Source organism: Ipomoea nil, unplaced genomic scaffold (genome assembly GCF_001879475.1).
Source record: "Ipomoea nil cultivar Tokyo-kokei standard unplaced genomic scaffold, Asagao_1.1 scaffold2014, whole genome shotgun sequence".
Classification (NCBI taxonomy): Eukaryota; Viridiplantae; Streptophyta; class Magnoliopsida; order Solanales; family Convolvulaceae; genus Ipomoea; species Ipomoea nil.
This window is the reverse complement of record NW_017618442.1, coordinates 1,485,806-1,496,368: the sequence shown is the minus strand read 5'-3', so window position 1 is coordinate 1,496,368 and position 10,563 is coordinate 1,485,806. Positions and strand designations below refer to the sequence as shown.

The window sequence follows — 10,563 nt, the reverse complement described above, 5'->3', positions numbered from 1 at the left end:
TTTTTCTTACAATTTTTTTACGCAAGTAGTTGTAAAATTGTTCAAAATATTGTTCAAAACATCTAAATACATAAAAAACTAAAATTAAGACCAAAAGAAGCGTTTTTTTGAGAAATTCGACGGCCAAACCGCCTGCGGCAGTTTGCGCCGCGTAGATCTCGAAAAAATACGCGATTTCAAAAAAAAATTTGTTCCAAACGGACGACCGAGTCAAAAGTTATGACCAGTCAAACTTTCTACACAAAACAACTAATTTATAATTATTCAACACTTACTTACATACTGTCAGCTCAAGCTCAGCTCAACCGGGGATATTTTGGTTATTTTATCCTTAAGTTTAATAATCTAACCTCACCTCAGATTTTCCTTACCTATCTTCCCGCCTCGCCCATCTCTCTCTAAGGCTCTCACCACCGCCGTGTCTCCGTCTCCGCCGCTCTCACCCCGATCTATCTGTCCGTCTCTCCGGGGCCACTGGTTCGTTATTATCTCATTGCCCTCTGTCTGTCCCTCCCTCCGTCGTTAATATATATATCCCCCATTTCAGATTTCTTATTTTTACATCAATTAATTACAATTGAAATTGAATTAGGGCTAAACTGAGGAATTGGGATCATCTCAATCTGCAGTCTCGTAATATTACTTATATAAGAGCTCGTATGCAGTGAGCTGACCTAGCTGCTGCGTCTGCTGCTGTGCTATACGATGCTGATTATCCCAAGGTAACATTTTAAAGTACATTGCGGGTAGACTTCTCAACAAGACAAGTGCATCATGGTTGCGGGACGATCAAAAGGACTGGTATTTAACAACTGTCTTTCTTTTCATGGTTACTTCTTTTTTATTTAACTGGAATATCATTACAATTCTGCAGTCTTGTAATATACAACTGGACTGGTCTTGTTTGTGTGTTTCTCATCAAGTAGATTGCAATCTGAGTTTTTCCCATTATTCTTAGTTGTAGACAATATGAGGTTAGGGAATCTGATTTATACGGAGTCTGCTGAAGGGACCTAACCCAAGGATGGACTTTTGTGTGCGGAAACGACCAAACACAAGGAATTGCTAGCATACTGTTGAACAGAATGGTGTTGGTTTCTTTATTTTTGCTCACAATCGTTTAACGTATGATCAGTTTAATGAGCTGGTAACATTACATTATCAGTATGGTCATTATTTTTCTACCTATTACCAAATATTTTACTTAATCTAGACTGGAAGTGGCACCTGTGAACACCGGTTCCCATGATCGTGGAATGCAAAGTACATGCTGTATCCTTTTCTTGGCCAGCTTTTTTTGCACTCAAACCCCCTGTCCAGTAGATGTTGCTTTTTTATCAAATGAGATACCACTGTTATTCTCCAACTGTAATTGGAGTATGTTATTTCTGTCATGGCTAATTTAACCACTGACGATTTATACTCTTATGATTGAAAGTGCTTTTTGTTTTTTACCATTTATAATCTGCTGATTGAAAGTGCTTTTGTTTGTTTGTTTTTTATTGTACTCTTTTGTTGCATACTCGTGACATTCCATTCTTCTGCCTAATTGAAACTGAATATATCATCTTTTCCATTTTGCAGTCTCGTAATATAGCACTACAATTTTTCATAGTTCTTTTAAATTTTTACTGCGGACTGCTTGTTTAAATTTATAGACTGAATTATTTCTGTATCATTTTCTTTCATGGTTACTTCTTTTAAATTTTGAACTAATTTGTTGCCTTGCACTTGCTTGTTGTGCTTAGGTGTGATTGCAATATTCCTTTGCGTTGCTCTGATCTATCTGTCAATTGCCTGATGAGTGCTTCTTTTCTCTAAGCGAAAAACCCAAAATATATCGGCAATCAAATTCTTAGACTGGTATTTACTGGACTTAGGTGTGAAGTTATATAATGTTTGTGTGACTTCTTTAACGCTATTTAAATCAAAATTTGTTCATTGTCATTTGTATTTTTTAATCCTGCTCAGGCAGGTGTGTTCAGTTTTTTTAATACCATTATTTTTTTTTACCCCATTATTACTTATATATTCCTTTCATTTCCATTTCCTTTTAACTACATAGCAAAATTTCACGCCCTGTCCCTACGTATTCTATTGCGGAATGTGGAATTGGGGAAACGGACGGATCCTATTTATGAATTAAATTTAATTTATGATAAATTTATGATAACGCTTGTCCATTTTGCAACTTGGGAAGGTAACATTTTAAAGCACCTTGCATCGATGGTGTTCTCTGTCTCTGGTTAAAAATCTCTATATTGCGGGTAGACTTCTCAACAAGACACAAACCAAGTGCATGATGGACGATCAAAAGGACTGCATGCATTAGAGCTGCTATTGTTATACACTGTTTGTGTTTTTCTCATTCAGTTGTGGAGTGATTTTGTTTCTAAGTTGATAATCGTCGTTTTGGATAATTCCTGCTTGTTTTATATTTGGATAATATAAGCTAGTTTTATATTGAGATAATTCCTACATCAATTAATTTTGATTTCACCAAGTGCCTTACTAGGACATATAGTGTGCTCTGTTACCTACATCAATTAACTACTACTTGCCTTACTACCTCAATGTTATTCTATTCTCTGTATATTATTTTTTTCCACTTCTTGCTTTACTATGTTTTAATTGCCTAATTTATATGGAGTCTGATTAAAAGGACCTTTTGCATAGTACACTGCTAGATGGAAAATGGCAGGGACAACCAAACTCATCTGCCTATGGTTCGTTATTTATTGTGATTTTGTTATCAATTTCTGCCACTTGAAATCTGAATTGCACTTATGCTGTGCTGTTCAACTACTATGTCTTTTCAATGCATTTACATAATTACATTTGTTCTTTTTTCAGTTTGATGCCCCAAAGTGAAACCACAACATATTCCATCCCTTGCCCCAAAACACTTGTTCACTGTCACAAAACATATTGTTTCATGCCCTCAACTTGTTTTAGGTTTTCCATTTTTTCTTGCTGCCACTGAACATTAGAATGCTGGATTCCTGTACGCAAGTACTTATCTATAGTTACTACTATGTCTTTTTCACAAAGCTCTTTTGTGTATATTGGCTTACATAATTGTCCTTTTTTGAGGTTTAGGGTTTAGTTAAGCCAGTAATGATTGAGCTCAGGGTATTTTTCTTGCGGCATAATGCACTGGCATATCGAAAATGGCAATTCTCCGGCGAGCGGTTAAACTTACCTTATATGAGCTGGTATTTTTCTATCAATTGTGCTATTATACTTGTATTTTCACTCGACTTGTCAGGAAATTATTACAAACTATGTCACTACTACTGAATTGATAAGTGCAATGGCTAATGGTGATCAAGTTCGGCTGTTGGCATTTAATCTATACTAATAAATTGATAGGTGCAATGGCTATTAGTTTTATTCATGACATTATTTTAATTACATCTTAAATCTGTTCACTATATTATATTAGTGCTATCTATTATTCGAATTGCTGCATACTTAAAGACAGTACTGCCCATTAGGTTTGTGTTATTTTACCAAACTGTGGGATTATGGTGTTAAATTTTTTAAGTGTACGCATATTATTCTAGTGATGGATGATATAACTGTCTATATCAATGAAAATTATTTAATATCTTGTGCCCAACAACTGATGCCCCAAATTATATCTCGTTTAAGCATGAATTTGCCAAAATTGAACCAAATATTAAGCTAAAAATTGAAGACCGTGAGAAAAACCGAAGACTGATATTAGAAACGACCGAAAATTTGGCTTTTCGGTCGGTTATCGGTTACGGCCTACAAACATTTTTCGGTTGTTTTGGTTTTTCGGTCGGTAAAAAAATTTGAAACGACTGAAAAACCGAGGGGACATATCCATATATTTTAATGTAGCCCACTACTCCCAACGCCCAAATTGTCGCACTATCTGACAGTCTCTTATTGTCTATTTTCCATTTTTCCCTAATCCCTACTCTCTTCTATTTTGTAATTTTTAGGCAGTGAGCAGGCAGATCGTGGACAACTTAGACTTAAAATACTTGTAATTTGTATTACTTATGTGACTACCTTATCCAATAATGTGTTTTTAGTGTTAATATTCTAGATTTTATAGACTAATATTTTTACGAAATTACAGTGGGACTAGTACTATTATTCGTTGTAGTAATAGTTTATGTAATGCGTGTCAATTGGGTAAGTCTGCCCATTTTCCATTGCCACGGGTTGTGTCTTCTAGTTCGAATGTTCTTGATTTAATATACACAGACTTTTGGGGTCTAGCTCCTATATTATCTACAAATAGCTATCGGGATCCAGTTGGACTTGACCTATGTTTGCATTGTTTCCTTGAGGTGGTGGTTCTTGAGGCAATGGAATTTCTCCAAAGACATTCCCTCCTTGATAATTTGGTTGTGGTGTGTGCATAGGGCTTCCCCTTCCAATTTCTGTTCTTTGATTTTGGCCACTTAATGATGCCATATTATCTAATGGAATATGATTTCGTGATGATCTCTTTCTAGTTGTTTTGCCAATGTCTGGTACGAAAAGCACTAGTCCTTGGTTTCCCTTTGATCTTGTTTGCATTCAACCTAGAAAGTTTGCAACAACTCTTTTCCTCCTCTCAATCAAAGATGATTGCTAAGAGGGTTAACACAAACAAAAAGTAAAAGCAAAAACAAAAGAAAATACTCAATCAAACACAAACAATTCTCAAACTAACAACACTTAGCAAAAACCGTTTGTCATTCCCGGCAACGACGCCATTTTGACATCATCTTTCACTTTTGCGGTCAAACAAATGGGATGAATCCTTGATTTTTCTCCAACGCACGGGATGAAAAATTGGAGTAGCCCCGTGTTGTCAATATAGAGAAAAGAGGTATGTGTGTGCTTGAGGTCGTATCATGCATTTTCATTATGGTTGTAGTAAACAAACAAACAATTGAATTATCTAAACAATGAAATCGGTCAAAATCGGCCGACTCAGCCGAGTTGGCCAAGTTGACCAACTCGGCCGAGTGGGCCGATTTTGGCCGAGTTGGCAGCCTAGGAGGGCGGCCGAGTTATGGCCGAGTATAGGCCAAAATGGCAAGGATGGGTGCATTCGGGTGCCTAGGCGACCGAGTTTTGCAACCATGCATGTAACCACATACCTAAAAGATGCACACCTTCTAGGTGCAATAACCATAGTTCATAATAAATACTCAAGAAATCTTCAAAGCAGCACACTTGTTTAAAAGTTCCAGTTTCACACACTATTCCATTAAGGAAACATATATTCTAGAAGAATTACTTGCTTTCACACGCAAGTATTACTCAAAATACAAATAATTACAACAAAACAGAATAATGAAAATTAGGTTAATTAGAATAATGAAACTCACATCTCACCGCCATTTCCTAAGTCTCATAACTTGGATTTACCTTTATCACCTGGGAAATCTTAAAATCTTAAGGCTTTGACCTTATGCTAGAATACCATTTTGTAAAAGGATAAAATGAAATAGTAAAGGGGACACACTCTCTACATATAGTCAAGCATGCAACCAAATTTGGATTCACCTCTCATTTAGCAAAGGCCTTCAAGCCGAACCCCCTATTGGGAACGATGTGTACATCCCAACCGACATCCAACCTTATAACGCCAAGGTCCTTTACTTTAATAAATGAAGGTTTGGTATGGACCGCTCCCCACCAATTGGCTTAGATAGACACTCTTTTCTTCTCATCCTCCCCGAATCGTTACCGAGCGACCCGACTTCACATAGAGCACCATGTTTTTTTGAACGTCCGGGCTATGGGTGGCCGATTTCTGGCGAGATGGCTCACCTCCACTCTCTCTTCTCATCTCCTAGGACATTTTATTTGGGACTTCGACTTCACATAGAGCTCTATGCTTTTTCGAAGACAATGCAATGAATTTGCCCAAAATCCTAGCGATATGGCTCACCTCTTTTCTTATCTCATGGGATGGCCATTTATTTTTGGTCTTGCCTTTTTCTCATCATCATTCCCCTACTTCTTTCTCTCATGCCTTTTTCTTTGGGATTAGGGAAATTTTCTATCAATTATCATCAATAAGGCTCACCTTTTGCCACATACCTGACCAAGATTAAGTTCATTTTCGACCTTGCTTTTTTATCTTTCCAAGGTTGGAGAGTACACACTCCCACTTCGAGAGATCCTTGACTAAGGTCCAAGCAAAATAAGAGGTGAATATCATGCAAGCATACACAAGATATAAACCTAATGGTTTCTATGCAATCTCATTTGGTGTAAAGAGGTAACTCCCTAAGGATATTCCAAGAATAAAAACTTTTTTAAAACACTTCACTAACACACTTCTAGAATAATATAAACAATGTCACACTCTCCAAAATCAAGCACAAATGTCATCAAGCACTACTAGATCAACTAAGTAACAGAAGATATTTGAGCACGAACTTGCATCATTTCCACACTTTAAAATAAGCATCATCCTCAATGTTACTTGAAGTATGAGTGGAAAAAGAAAACACTAGAGGTATCTAGCAAAAGTGCATGTCCCTTTCCACACTTTAGGATTTTTACGGACTTGGGTGCAAGAAAAACAAATGAGCAAACAATCCTTGGTGCATGACCATATAAGCATTTGCATATTAAAACCATTTTTTTTTCTTTTCCACACTTTAGGATTGAAAAGAGGGGTGCAGATATGAGAACAAGGGATAGAGAATTGTCACCCATGTAGTGCATATCCCTTATTGAAAATACCATATTCCTCTGCCCCCTTTTCGTTGGAAAGCTTCACAAGATTTGTTAGTGGCATGAAAGCATAAGCACAATAATAGCATCACATGCAATGAAATAGGAAAGCTATTAACTAACTACTTACTCTCTCTCTCTCTTTTTTTTTTTTTTTTTTCTTGACCTTTTTCTCCTTTTTTTTTTTTCTTTTTCCAACAAGATACTAAAAACAATGTAAAATAACCTAAGTCTTCTAGATTCCTCCCTCTTGTGAAACCTATGAATTAAACGATCTCTAACTACTTCATGCATCCAAGATAATCATGCAAGAGCAATCGCATAAGCAATTGAAATAACAAAAAAACAAAGTACTAGAATTAAAAGTGCATGGATGTAAAAGTCCAAGAATTTAAAAACAAAAGGTCTTAAAAGTAAAGCAAAAGCAAGTAAAAATAGAATCCAAGTTTCATTGTTCGGGGTCGTGATTTCCTTTTTCTCTTTCCTCCTTCCGGGCATGATGGTATGGCTCTATTACTCGTCACCTCCTTGCGCGAACATTGCCAACAACGCCGCCATCCATGGTTCCAGTTTACCAGAGGGTTGGCCCTGGGCTCTTGCTAATAAGACTCCCAACTCTGCGACTTGTCCCTGCAAGAGCTCAATGTGTCCATGTTGATCGTCTATGATATCATGATGTCTTTCCATGAGTTGAATTAGCTTTCGCGATATGTCCATGACCTACTCTTCAATCTACGTCAATCGTTCCATCTGTGCCCGATGACAAATTGGAGTAGCCTCGTGTTGTCAATATAGAGAAAGAGGTTTGTGTGTGCTTGAGGTCGTGTCACGCATTTTCATTATGGTTGTAGTAAACAAACAAACAATTGAATTATCTAAACAATGAAATGAAAGTATGGTTGAATTGTTAGTTTTGTTCATGATGCACTCAAGATCACTATCCATAGAAGAGAACCTAGTAAATTTATAGGTGCACTAAACAAACATAATACTAAGGATGCGGAACGACCAGATCAAAATATCTCTGGGAAATGTCTTGAATCTGGTTGTTTTAGAAATTGTCATTACTTTTACAAATATGGGAGACATTTATAAAAAGGTTATAGTTGTCGACAACACAATTGCCATTACAAATTGCTCATTATATGATAATCTGGATCCAGATGTAACACCCCATTTTTCATAACCAAATTTCATTACAATATATTTCCTTTCTCAATTGAAATTTAACTAAAATAATAGCGGAAGCATTAACTAACCAAAATAAATGGGTGTTACCGCCACACTTAGGCAACCAACAACCTAAGTGCTAAGGCTAAAATTTACAACTTACAATGAACAATCCAAATCCAACTTATAATACAATACAGGAAAATACTATACAACCACAATATTCATCAAAATAACAAATCTTCACCATGCCTATTCTTAGATAGACTTAACTCCTTAACTTCATTTCATCTCGAATTCCTTTATCCATGTTCACCTGTAAAAATAATTTGCAACAAAATAGGGTGTAGACAAAAATTAGCATAAGCGAAGTAAGTTTCACTTCACCCCGTAAAATAATAGGCTTTGGCTTTATATTTTCAAAAATTTATATACTTTTATACTTTTCCAAAATACATGTGGAGTTATACTTTTACTTGTATAGAGAATTAATATTTATAAGTGGAGAATTAACCACCCTCATCGAAATTCACTTAGAATCTGGACTAAAACCTATGTGCACACCCCTAGAGGATTCCAAGCCACTGGGTAGTATATGATCAAGTAGTCAGGTTTTTCTACCTACTACCACTTAAACGATTTGAAAACTGGATCATAACCTATGTGTTACACCATCTTGGGATTCCAAGCCCAATGAATAGTAATTGGTCCAAGTGAACAGTACTCACATTTACTGAACACTCACAATTTAATGATTTCTCTAAATTCATATTATTTCCCCACAGGTAAACATTTTCTACACACAAATAGAATTTTCTCCAGAATATATAATTTTCTCCAAATACATTTTTCTCAAAAATACAATTTCTTTCAAAATGCATTTTCTCCACATGATTTGGGTTCGCCTTGGTTCTCCTTCTGGTCAGTTGCTCCCTTCCTGTGGTAGCAATGCGCTGCACAATGCCCATGCTTCCTGCATACGGAGCACCCACCTCCTTTCCCTGATTTTTGGTTTTTATTGTCCTTGAAGCGGTTGGTGTTGTTTACCTTAACACCCTTATTCCAAATTTTGCTTTGACCACCGTTTCCAGATTTTGACATGTCACTTGTTTCTATGACGTTAGCCTTTACGTTTTCAGGGAAAGAGACAGACCTTTGTTTGAGGCAAAACGCCTCTTCGATGTTGATGTGGTTCACCATTTCTTCCCATGTGCTTAATTTAGGTTCGTGTTTCATTTTGTTTTGAAATTCTGACCAGGATTTAGGTAACTTCTCAACCAATGCATAAGTTTGTAGATTATCACTTACCGGAATGCCTTCGGTGATTAAATCACCAATTAGATTCTCGAACTCATGCACTTGATCAATAATTGGCTTACCGTCGACCATTTTATAGTTCAACCAACTGGCGGCAACATACTTCTTGAGTCCGCCAGCGAGGTTTCAAGAGAGGGCTACGAAAGGAACACTTTTATATTTTACCTTATTTGATGTAATAAGCTCCTTGATCTGCGTCCTCTGTTATATAAGCTTTGGGATTTAATGAGAATTCACCTCTATTATATAAGCTTTAAAAGTTTCAAAATTTCGGGGTGTTATAGAGGTGATCCGGCACGCCTTCCAGAGCGATATTCAACAGTATGTCAGCTTCTGTGTTGTCGGCTCGCGAAATATACTCTATCTCGTAAGCTCCAAATCCCTTCAATAGCTCTACCATCTTCTCCTTATATTGAGCCATCACGGGCGTTCCTAGCTTCGCAGGTCCCGGACACCTGTCCAACCACTAAACGAGAGTCGGTCTTGATTCGTAAGTGTTCCGCCCCCAACGTTTTGGCGAGTCGTAGGCCACTTAGCACAGCTTCGTACTTGGCCTCGTTGTTAGACGTTGGGAACAGATAACTCAGAGCGTAGTAAAGCCTGAACCCTTCCGGAGTAATCAACATGATTCCGCCGCTGCAATGTTGGCGACTCGCCGCTCCATCCGCATGCATCTCCCACCATTCGCCGGGGCCCTCCTCCGAGATATCGTCCTGGTCGCCTTCTCCTGCAGTGCACTCGACCAAGAAGTCGGCCAAGGCCTGTCCCTTAATTGATGGGCGAGGCTGGTACTCGATTCCGTATTGGGTCAACTCTACTGCCCATTTCACGAGCCGACCGGACGACGTGGGATTCCGTAACACGCTTCCCAGGGGTTGATCGGTCAAGACCCGAACGGTGTGGGCCTGGAAGTAGGGTGCCAGTTTGCGCACGGTGATCACCAAAGCATAGACAATTTTCTCCAAGGGCGTGTATTGCGCTTCAGCTGCTTTCAAAGAACGACTTACATAATATATCGGGTGCTGAGTATGTTCCTCTTCTTGGACAAGTACCGAGCTCACCGCCTTGGGGGATGCTGCCAAGTATAAGAATAATGGCTCACCGACCTGAGGGGTGGACAACACCGGTGGTGTGGAAAGATATTTCTTTAGCTCTTCGAACAATTGTTGGCACTCAGCCGTCCATACGAAACCTTCCTTTTTCTTCATAGACTCGAAAAAGGGCACGGTTTTATCCGCCGACTTGCTTAGAAAGCGACTAAGGGCAGCCAGTCGACCAGTCAACCGCTGTAGGTCCTTAACGGTGCTGGGAGGCTGCATGTTCATGATGGCCTGTACCTTCTCAGGTTGGGCTCGA

General features: G+C 38.1%; 1 long non-coding RNA gene across 1 annotated transcript; it reads left to right on the top strand.

The window, feature by feature from the left end:
* The first annotated feature begins 374 nt into the window (after positions 1-374).
* LOC109147564 lies at positions 375-1,502 on the top strand. Its single transcript, XR_002048675.1, has 3 exons — positions 375-477; positions 593-801; positions 959-1,502. It is a non-coding gene; the product is annotated as an uncharacterized LOC109147564 (long non-coding RNA).
* Positions 1,503-10,563: the final 9,061 nt, after the last annotated feature.